This window comes from Gymnoscopelus braueri (assembly GCF_963280865.1).
Source record: "Gymnoscopelus braueri genome assembly, chromosome: 10".
NCBI classification, from domain to species: domain Eukaryota; kingdom Metazoa; phylum Chordata; class Actinopteri; order Myctophiformes; family Myctophidae; genus Gymnoscopelus; species Gymnoscopelus braueri.
Genome location: NC_137611.1, coordinates 10,276,809 through 10,288,822, shown reverse-complemented (window position 1 = coordinate 10,288,822; position 12,014 = coordinate 10,276,809). Strand labels below are relative to the sequence as shown.

At 43.8% G+C, this 12,014-nt stretch overlaps 1 protein-coding gene across 1 annotated transcript in view; it reads right to left on the bottom strand.

The window, feature by feature from the left end:
- lingo3b (leucine rich repeat and Ig domain containing 3b) overlaps positions 1-8,032 on the bottom strand; it is a 103,623-nt gene extending 95,591 nt beyond the window's left edge. Inside the window, exon 1 of the mRNA XM_080441188.1 lies at positions 7,763-8,032. The gene's annotated coding sequence lies outside the window, so the exon portion shown is untranslated. The remainder of the gene's footprint in view (positions 1-7,762) is intronic.
- Positions 8,033-12,014: the final 3,982 nt, after the last annotated feature.

Genomic DNA, 12,014 nt, shown 5'->3' with positions numbered 1-12,014 from the left:
AACACATTTTCTAAAACTCACTGTTTTTTAAATTCAATGTTTTTGTTCCAAAAACCTTGGAACAAAATGACCAAGGTACGTGTAAAAGTCAATAGAACTCTGGAATGCTCTGTCCAAAAACATCTTATCTAAAATCCATAACAAAATTACTTAAAAAAAACACGTCAAGAGATATCTTGCCAAGTAACTTCTCAAGTATGTAACTGTTATTTGTGTATTTGTTTAATTTGACTGGATTTGATTTGATAAGGTTAATTTGTCTTTTTTTATTCATTTTTATATATATATTTTTTTGTATTGTATTTGCTTTGTTCTGGACCCCAGAAAGACCAGAGGCTCATTCATGTGTCTCTAATGGGGATCCTTTAACAAACATAAACATAAACAACACAACGCATTGTGTCATTTCTGTCAAAGCCTTCCCCACAATAAGGATAGTGGGGTTTAAAAGTTGGCTAAGCGATATTGTATATATATATATATATATATATATATATATATATATATATATATATATATATATATATATATATATATATTTGTTAAAGTTAGCGTTAAACAGCTCTATATTCTGATGATAAAGTATTCATTGCTATAGAGTGTTACAACAGTAACAGGGGTCTCTCCAGGTCTTTGGTAAACCAAAAAAAAACTAGAAAAAGTGCTCCTCGGAGCACAGGTCTCCGCCAGGTCAGGTACGTTATTGTGGCCTCCTGGTGGCGCTATAATAGGCCAATGTGAAAAGGGTGCCATTTATTCTTAGGTCGTTCACGGTAATTGGACACTGCATTCATGATTTGAGGCATTTTGATCCAAAAATGTATTTTGCTAAATTAGACCTGCTGGTGGCGCTATAACAGGCCAATGTGAAAAAGGGTGGCATTTCTTCCTTGGCCTAGTGGGAATGTGTTTGTGAAATTTCACGGAAATCGCATGCTGCGTTCATGATTTGAGGCATTTTGTTCAAAACGGACCAATCCTGCAAATTTTGGAAGCGAACCGTAGCCAATGAGGATGGAATATGGGAAATCGGACAGATCCGTGTTGATCACATGACTATAGAGATACTGTGTACCGATTTGCATGACGTTTGGATACAATCTGTAGGAGTAATGTAAAAAAAATGGGTTTCACACAAATCGGCCTCCAGGTGGCGCTATAACAGGCCCATGTGAAAAATTTGAGGCAGAGGTTCTGAATTGGCATCCAGGGAGTGTGTGCGCACAGTTTTGCAGCAACCGGGCCAACGGTGCCGGAGATTAGCTACTAACACACGGACAGGACACACACACGGACACACACACGGACAAAAACACGGACGGACGGACGGAGGGTAAAACAGAACTCACACGAGATACACAAGTATCACCAATGAAGTGAAATTGGAAGTGATGACACAAAGCAATGAACAGCACAAAATTGAACACTGCGGAGCACTATGAAATAAGAAGCTGATAAATGGGTACTCTCTCCCGATTGGTTGAAATTGGCAACCCACCTGAAAATGCATTTACTGTTTACTAAAGAGCTGGAGAGCCCACACAGTCCTACTGTAGATCAACATGAAGTCCTACTGTAGATCCATATGAAGACAAACAGTTATTAGTCCCCATCTCATTGTCTCACCACTAGATCTACTCCACTCTCATCCTATTTGTTTTTATTGCCTCGTTATTGTCCTCCTAATTCTCTCTCTCTCTCTCTCTCTCTCTCTCTCTCTCTCTCTCTCTCTCTCTCTCTCTCTCTCTCTCTCTCTCTCTCTCTCTCTCTCTCTCTCTCTCTCTCTCTCTCTCTCTCTCTCTCTCTCTCTCTCTCTCTCTCGCTCTCTCTCTCTCTCTCTGGTGTGGTGTAGCTGCAGCATAGTAATGCTGCACAGGAACAACCCTGAGTGTTCCTTTAACTCTGAAAGATGTACAAATGGACCCGGCAGGGTCCATTTGTACACTTTCAGAGTTAAAGGACACTCAGCGATTTTATAGTGGATGCCTTCAGGCGGGCGTCAGAGCACTCCTCTAAAAGGGTTATGCAGGTTTATGTGAGTGTGTAGTTGCATGTGCACGTGCACGTGCGCGTCTGTGTGTGTGCGCGCCTGTGTGTGTGTGTGTGTGTGTGTGTGTGTGTGCCCGTGAGTGTGCGTGCTGTTGTAAAACAGGTTAAAGGTGAACTCATTACTTGTACAGACAGATGTAAGAGTGTGCACGCCAATAAAGTCTGTGAGAGAGAGAGAGAGAGAGAGAGAGAGAGAGAGACACACACACACACACACACACACACACACACACACACACACACACACACACACACACACACACACACACACACACAAAGAGGTAGAGGTAGAGGTGGGGAGGAGAGAGAGAGAACAATATCCAGACTGCAGAGACAGAACATTTAGTACATCATAGAGATGCCTCCAGCTGTCCCAGTGATGTTAGAGCCAGAGAGAGAGAGAGAGAGAGGAAGCTGTGCCCACTGGCCCATCTCCATGGTCTGACACCCTCAGCCAGCCATGCTGCCCATATGTCAGAGACCTCCTTTACAGTCCTGGAAGAAGTACTCAGATATTTTTACTTAAGAAAAAGTAGCAATACCACAATGTCAAAATGTTACTTGAGTAAAAGTACAAAAGTATTGGCATCAAAATATACTTGAAAGTACCCAAAAGTAAAGAATGTACTAGAATGTTTGAAAACAGCAGATCTACAAGCTCACAACATGTTGTGAGATTGTAGATCGGCTATTTTCAAATAGCCTATGTATAAAATAGGGCTAAAGTTGTTAATGTATGTTTTATAATATAGTCATTTATATCTGCAAAGTAACTAGTAACTAAAGTTTTCAGATAATTGTAGTGGAGTAAGAGTACAATATTTGCCTCTGAGATGTAGTGGAGTAGAAGTAAAAGTATTGCAAATTGGAAATACTCTAGTAAAGTAAAAAAGTACCTCAAAATTGTACTTAAGTGCAGTACTTGAGTAAATGTACATAGTTACTTTATACACCACTGCCAGGGCCTTTGTCCGATTCTATTAGGGAACGCCAATAAAAGACTAACATAAACACTGCATGCATTGGCACCTTGTGGCATAAAGAGAAGTTAACACGGACCACATAACATACTAACCACAATGACCCGGGTTTGAATCCAGCTAAAGAGGGGGGTGGGGGGGGCAGCGACAGTGTCACATGCAATTACCGCACCTGTCTCTCTACATTATCATATGAAAGCTACCCTCTGGTTGAACCCGGGGGGGGTCTGCCACGTGATAAAGACCATGCAGGCATCTATAAAACATGCTCTGACTGCCAAGAGCAGTATAGGTGCCCTTCCTTCCGCTTTGGTCCAGGGTGGATATTGGACTCATGAGCTTTGGACAGTACTACCTGTCAACCCAGGGTCCACACACGTCTAAATGGATGTGATAGATATTATTAACCCATTAAGACCTGAGACCGATTCTACAAAATATCTTCTAAATCCTAACAGTTTTTTGAGAAAAAAAACTACGTTGCTGTCAGTGGTTCTCAAACTTTTTCATGTCAAGGACCCCCAAAATGATATGTATTTGGCCGCAGACCCCCATCTCAAAATATTTTGTTCCAGGGACCCCCCCCCCCCCAGAAGCAAAGATTTGAGTTACAAATGTTCGCTTTTAAAATAATATATTCAAAGGTTTGCACCCATTTTCAACATTTTTCAAAAAATAGCAGATCTACAAGCTCGTAGCGCGGCACTCGGTGCCGCGCTATGAGCTTGTAGATCTGCTATTTTTGAATAGCCAAAGTGTAAAATCATGCTTTTTAGCTCAAATGAAAAAGTGACACAGATGCGTTCCGGGTCTTAATGGGTTAAAGCAATAAGACCCAAGAAGATGTGGTTTACACCACGTGATTTTATATCAGCTAAGGGGTTTTTTAGCGCCTAAAACCCCCTTAGCTGTTAAAGCATTATGGCTTTATGTGGCTTGTTACATTTTTATTACCAAATATAGCGACATGCAAATTATAGATATATCCCAATTAAAAGTGTTTCTAATATCAATTTTCACTATATATGAATAATTTCCTGTGAATGCCTGAAGCTGCTGTGAAAATGCATGGAAGGTATACTGTACTGAACGATATGCAATATCTGCCTTCCTTTGACGCGATTTAAAAATGTATGCATTTTATATAAAACCTTACACATGCAGGATGAAAAGAGCGCTCCTTTTACTAACGTACTGTAAGTGTGTGTGCGTGTTAGGGCATTCACAACTAATGATTTTTACTAGTCGACCCAATTGACCAAGTAGTAGTCGACTAGTCGACTAGTCGAAATTTACATTAATTTTTTTTTTTTAAATAAATAAAATATTTTTTTTTTTTTTTTTTTTTTTTTTTAGGGGGGGGCATTGTTTTAATGCCATCCTACTACTATATTACTATTATTATTATCCTCCTGCCCTTATTTTTATGGCGTTTTAAGGGAAGCGCTTCTGGCACAGCAGCACAGCACCACAGCAGCGTCTCCAAGGATCCCCATTGCCCAATAATAGGCTTTTATTGGGCATACTTTTGACCCCCTTTTGATAAAAAATAAAGTCAGGAGGATAATAATAATAGTAAGATGGGCCATTACTATGGCATTAAAAAAAATAAAGTTTTTTTTTTTTTTTTTACTATTCGACTAGTACCAGCAAAGTCGACTAGTGGTTATACTAGTTGACTAGTCGACTAGTCGACTAGTTGGTGAAAGCCCTAATGCGTGTGCGTGTGTGTGTGTGAAAGCGTGAAAGTGTGCAACAAATACACAAGGTATAGGGAGCATATTACCACTTGTGATTTTGCTTTTCCTAAAGGTAAGCTCTAATCTATCTAAAGCACATAATGGTAACACATCCATGGAACGGTACAGTGAATTATTGTAAACATGTTTACAAGCAGAGTGACAAACGGTCGAGGGGTGTGTTTATCCAGCATTTTACAACGGGCACTCAGCCAAATCAAGCAACGGAACAATCAATTTCACATACTGTATATTGTATATTAACATCCTAATCCCGCATTTTAATCATAAGTCCTGGATCGTAGCTTTAACCCATTAAGACCAGGCGGGAACGCATCTACTGTATGTCACTTTTAGATTTCTTTGGCTATTCAAAAATAGCAGATATACAAGCTCATAGTGCTTGTATATGCTATATTTTTTTTATTCAGAAAATTTGTGCAAATCTTTGAATATATATAAATATTTTTTAAAGCAAACGTTCTTAACTCAAATCTTTGCTTCTGGGGGTCCCTGGAACAACATATTTTGAGATGGGGGGGGGTCCTTGAAATGAAAAAGTTTTGTTCCAGGGACCTCCCCAGAAGCAAAGATTTGAGTTAAAAATGTTGTTTCCAAAAATATATATGTATTCAAAGATTCTTGAAATCTTCCACGTTTTTTCAATAAAAAACGCAGATCTACAAGCTCGTGGTGCGGCACTCGGTGCCGCACTACAAGCTTGCAGATCTGCTATTTTTGAATAGCCCAAAGAAATAAATAAAAATGACACACAGATGCGATCCCGGTCTTAAAGGTTTAAGTCAGGAACGCGTATACCGTCGGCAGAAGTATTAACACGAATGATGAAGCACATCACCGCATGACCGAACCAATGTTTAGTCATTATTTAGGTCTGGTGTCTTCCTGTCTCAACCAGTTCAGAAAACATTTCCTCTGGGAGAAGATGGAAGGCAGGTGGTCACGGCATGGCACGGCACAGTCTACGCCGGGAGGAGAGAGAGAGAGATAGAGGAGACACGCAGGCTATAGCGAGACGCTCAGCGTATATAATTGCTCAACGGGAGCATGAAAATAGAGCGGGGCGACTAACAGGTGTGCGCACCGTATGCAATCAGCGGGAAGGAAGCGAGGTTACGGAGAGAGGTGACAGCCCTATAATTGGAACGGGGGGGAAAATGGCAAGTATAGGAACCGACTCGGATGGCGGGAAGAGGAGTAGACGAGAGAGAGAGAGAGGTAGAGAGAGAGTGAGTGAGAGAGAGGGGGACGGCGGGCTACGGCTGGCTGGCTTGACATAGCGGTCATATAACTTGAGAGCCAACAGAGAGAGAGTCTCGCACACGTAACATGCAGCCTAGCATGTCGACTTCGAGGTATGTGACATATGTAGACACGTGGTCACGCATGCCTTGTTGTCCCCACCACGTCTATGCGGCACAGAACAGAACAGCACAGCACAGCACGGCTCACCAACCACCAGTGTTGCCACATTTAGAGAGATATAAGCAACCAGGTCAATGAAAACAAGCCCAAAATAATAAGCTACTACACTTTAGAAACAAGCCCGAAAAACCACAACTAGCAACTTTACAGAAAAACTAGCCCAAAGTCGCTTATAATAAGCAGACATTCGTGGCAATGCTCACCACACAAGCACTGTAGTTCGTGTGGAAATGCATGGATGGAAGGTACTGACATATACGCAATATCTGTGTATACTTCCTCTGAAGTGATTTAAAAAGTAATGCATTTTATATAAAACCTTACACATGCAAGATGAAAAGAGAGCTCCTTTTACTGAGGTAAGTATTCTGGACATGTCATAATCATAGGTGAACATTCGGGTGAAAATAGCTTGATCTACAAGAGCTTGCAGATCAGCTATTATTTGATGTACAGTACAACACATTATGTACAGTAGGTTTTTAAGTGATTAAGTAACTGCCACAATTTCCAAACTCTAGCGCTCACAAGCAACACGTGAGGTTGAAAGGCTGTCGGCATTTTCCTTCACAAACACACACAACGAACAGAAGTGAAAACATTGCATCAGAGCTCAAACCAGTGAAGTTGTGTTATTATTATGAAGCCATAGATTGCATGTTGTTGCTCAGATCAATACTGGAGCCCTGATACTGTGCAGTACATCCAGATCCATGCCTGTTGAACGCAGGAGACTCAAAACAAACAAGAAACACACAGAAACTCCTGTAACCTCCTCCTCGAGACAGCCTCAGGGAAACACCGAACGAACGCTGCAGCCATAATAATATTCATATTTGCAATGCATGCATTTCGTATAAAAAATGCTGCTTTGCATATTATTGTATGCAAAGCATGCATTTTTTTATACGAAATGCATGAGTTGCAAAATGCTAAAACGCCACAAAACAAATGTCACAGTCAGAAGGTTGAGTTTGACGTGTGAGTATGTGTGTGTGTGTGTGGCGGCCGTGTGTGGACATGACAGCCGTTCCGCCAGGGGAGTCGTGTGTTTACACGCATCACTGTGGCAGCTTACGAAACCTATTAAAGGAAGGAATGCCTCCCGGTGCTTCTTCTTTACCATTACTCATTAGCATGTTAGGCTGCATGTTAGGCTGCATGTGTGCAGCGAAGGCTATATAAACCAGTTGCACCATTTATCTATATCTGCACTCTGCACATGCATGCACACATCTCTGTCCAGAAGTCCAGACACTTCTCAGGGTAGGCTATATGTAGACAACATATAGTCTCTGAATGGCACGTACATGCACTGTGTGCAGGTATTTTTTTTCAAAAGTATGGAAGTACGGAAGCTACTACGGACCTAATGCGCGCGCGCGCGTGTGTGTGTGTGTGTGTGTGTGTGTGTGTGTGTGTGTGTGTGTGTGTGTGTGTGTGTGTGTGTGTGTGTGTGTGTGTGTGTGTGTGTGTGTGTGTGTGTGTGTGTGTGTGCGTGTGCGTGTATGTGTGTGCAACAAATACACAAGGTATAAGTCAACTCACCCAGGACTGAAGCGCGGCCCTATATATCTCCTCATTGGTCCGTCCGTGCGTGTGGATGTGTCTGTCTGTCTGTCTGTCTGTCTGTCTGTGCGTCCTCCTCTTCTGCCCATAAGTTGTTCTCTCCTCTCCTATCCTCTCCTCTATTCTGCTCCTCAAGCCCTCCTTCCTTCCACTCCTCCTCCGATCCTCAGGTCCTGCGCTCCCTCGCTCTCTCTGTCTCTCTATGTCTCTCTCTCGCTCTCTCTCTCTCTCTCAGCACTGCTTGGCATCAGCAGCTGTGCCAAGCCTACCACTCATTTCCCCCTGATCTCCCTCTCTATACCTCTCCTCTCTCTCTCTCCTCTCTCTCTCTCTCCTCTCTCTCTCTCTCTCTCTCTCTCTCTCTGACTCGTCCGTACACACCCCCTTCCTGTCTTGCTATCCCCCTCCTCCCGTTTGTTTGTTACTCTCTCTCTCTCTCTCTCTCTCTCCTCAAAAAAATGCTCCAGACACAGCGAGGAGCAGCTATAGCTGGCAGTGAGGATTCCTCCTTCCTCCCCGGGGACGATGCTCCTCAGTGGGGCGTGATGCCCTCTCTCTCTCTCTCTCTCCCCTGGTGTGGATCTGAGATTATGAGCAAAGGGAAAAATAGAAACAGAGAGAGAGCGAGGAAGACGAAGACGAGGGAGAGAGAGCGGGAGTGAGTGTGTGAGTGAGCAAGCTCAGCCTCAGTTAGTGTACAGTAGCTGTTGCCTCTGCTTCTCTCTCTCTCTCTCTCTCTCTCTCTCTCTCTCTCTCTCTCTCTCTCGGTGCGTGCTTCGCTCACAGTATGAGCTCCCCCCCCTCTCTCTCTCTCTCTCTCTCTTTCTCTCTCTCCTCTCTTAAAACCCCTCCCTTCATTTTAGTCGGCGTCTATCAGCCGCTGCTCCGTCTGTTGGATTTCAGTGCCACTGGCATCATCAGTACCAACCTCCACAGCTTTGATATTCACTTCCAAACACCAGACGTATTATAGACTATATAGGACAGCGGTCCAAATGGACCCTTACGTGTGTGTTACTCTGAGTGTGTGCACAACGGGTTATCTCAGGCACCCATTTGTACGCTCTCAGAGTTACAGAACCTGTAAGAGTCCATTTGGAAACCTGGTGGTCCCTGGACCAGCAACACTGTCTCACTCCCCAAAAGGCATATTGTGACTTTGTGACCAAACGTCAACATGTGACGTGAACGGGGGGGGGGTCACATGTTGACTTTTCGGGACAGCGTTTTCTGACGATCCGACCAAAAAACTGTTAAAACGTCTGAGGTGCTCTGTCTCAAGTGGACTTGAGCCACGGGAGGCACCGCCGCGCGAGCTAAAGCGAGCGTTGCGAAGTCCGCCTTGAGCCGACTCAGCGCCGTCAGGAAGACAGACACAACAACTAATAATATCTTGGGAATAAGGGAACGGTGCCCTGCTGTGTGTGCGAGTAACATTCATGTTCTCTGTTATTCACACTGAGTCAAGTCAAAATGGTGATTTACAGTACGTTCCAGAATTCATCTCTCATGAATGTGATTCTACTGGTTTGTTTGTCCTGCCTGATAGTGATCACCTCCCCCATGCCCCCCCCACCCCCCTGAAGGAGAGAGAGAGAGAGAGAGAGAGAGAGAGAGAGAGAATATAGACATTTGTATTGTTCCGTCTTGCTGCCCTGTCATAGTGCATCATATCAGTGGGTTAGCAACATTCAAACAGCAGCATGACACACACACACGCACGCACGCACGCACGCACGCACGCACGCACGCACGCGCACACACGCACACGCACACGCACACACACACACACACACACACACGCACACACGCGCATGCACTCAAGCAGACATGTGTGCATGACATAGATATGTATACACACACACACACACATTGTGCTAGCCTGGCTGACTGCCCTTGGGGTCAGTTAACAGCTCATCGCAGGAGAGGAGAAATCTGAACTTTGATCCCTGTGGCCTGCAGGACTGGCATCTCGCCAACCCTGCTCAAACATCTGACCGCACGCATACGCGCACACACGCACGCACACGCACACGCACACGCATACGCACACACACACACACACACACACACACACACACACACACACACACAGTATATGGACGTCATGTTTAACATTTGTATACACGATGAATAATACATAATTCTATTAATCTTATTCATTTAATTTATTTATTCTAGCAACTTGGGATTCTAGTATTTCTTCATTGGCTGCCCTAATTTTGGCCTTGACGTGTTTCTTTATGTAAATGAGTTTTATTTTCATTCAATTAATTATTTGTTAAATGTGTGTCGTCTCCTGTAAACCTCATGTCCAAAACTGTTAATTTCCAGGATTCAAATAAAAAAGATATCAAAAGTAGCAGATCTAAGCGCTGTCGCCTCACAGCTAGAAGGTCCTGGGTTCGATTCCCGCCGGGGACGCTGTGGGCGCTGGGGGGCGTGTCCTCTCCTTCACGTCATCAGTGCCCATACCGTAGGTGGGGTTGGCGAAAGGGCCTTTCTGTGTGGAGTTTGCATGTTCTCCCCGTGTCTCCTCCTAGGGTGGGTACCCTAACTAAAAACATGCAGTAATCCTGGTCTCTCTATACTGCCTCCCCCTGGTCAGCCGGGGCGCCTGAAGGAGGGGAAAGGAACTGGTTGGAATAACGTGTTCCTTTCACGTGCTACGTCCTACCGGGGAAACTCCCCCGTCGGGTGATAAGAAGCGGCTTGCTGGCTCCTCATAGCCTGGGATCCAGCCTGCTTCGCTACGTTCGGCGGATTTTTTTTCTCTCTTCGCTTCTCAGTCTGGAAAGCCTCCTATCTCCAAGGGAGGCGGGACATGCCAAACGGCTTGAGTCCTGACGTGGCTTCTGATTGGTCTGTGGTGCGGGGCGGGACAAAGCACCAGTGAGACGTCATTCCAATGCGCAGAAAAACAACAGTGTGAAAAGCATGGAGGGTGGCGCTGGCTGATGATGTAGGTTGCCTAACGCTACTCTCATTCGTTGGAACGACATCCAATCAGCAACAACGTTGACTACGTAACATATGTAGTTCTGCAAAACCTCCCAATGGGAGGCTTTCCAGACTGAGAAGAAAAGAGAGAAAAAAAAAATCCACCGAACGTAGCGAAGCAGGCTGGATCCCAGGCTAAGCTCCTCATGCATTGAAGGAAGCATGAGCTCAGTTCTGGGCTCTCCCTAGGCTGGCAGAGGGAGATTAGCGCCCCGGAAAAAATGGGTTACAAATTTGTGGGATCTTTTTTTATTTTTTTATTTTTTTTAAGTAGCAGATCTGAAAGCTTGATCTTCGAGCTTGCAGATCTGCTACTTTTGATGCTTTCATGTGACGCTGTAGTATGATCAAGCAGGGCGTTAATTTACAAAGAAACACAACATTTTAAAATAATGAGGTAGGAGGTTTCTGCCCGACAGGCTGCGAAGATTGCATTTTATTTTAATTTAATTAATTGTTGTTCCCAGTAAAGCATCTTTTGCATATCCAGTGCATCCCAATGGAACGTCCTGGACACTGAGATTAAATTAATTCCCATCCTAAGCACTTTTAAAAGGTAGCATTAAATCATGAGAGATCTCTACTTGAGAGGGTAGCAGAGTGAGCATAATACCGTAGCTCCTAACCTATTTATTTCAGGCTATTGTTGGAACAATGAATGTAACGAATATGTATTCTATTTTGATTGTATTTGATGTAAATTATGTTAATCTTTTATATATCGCCTCTGTCTCTGTCGGGTGGAAACCTCATGTCCAAAACTGTTACTTTTCAGGATAAAAAAAAACGTAGCAGATCTACAAGCTCTGCACGTGTCGCGCATCCATTTACGTTTTTTTTTAATACAGCGATAAGAGGTTTCTGTACATTAATATGCAATGTGGCCCTCTGGAGTGAGAGTGGAAATATAGTGGCCCTCTCCATCATCAAAGTTGCCCACCCCTGCGTTAGAGCATATACACCTTTTAGGCGGAAGGTCGTGAGTTCGAACCCTCCCTGGGGTCGACGTCAGGCAAGGGCATGCGGTCGCAATGGGTTCCTAACGCTGAATCAAAAAATGGGTTCAGATCTGAACCAAGTCTCCTGCAGGAGAAGCGTCTGAAACCTGTCGGGCGCAATTGAGACGAGACAAAAAAATAAGAAAATACAGGATCCTTGTAAGAGAATTGATTTAAAAAAAAAAAAAAGAGTTTTCAGTCATTTGCTACTGTATTGAAAGGAGGATACGAGA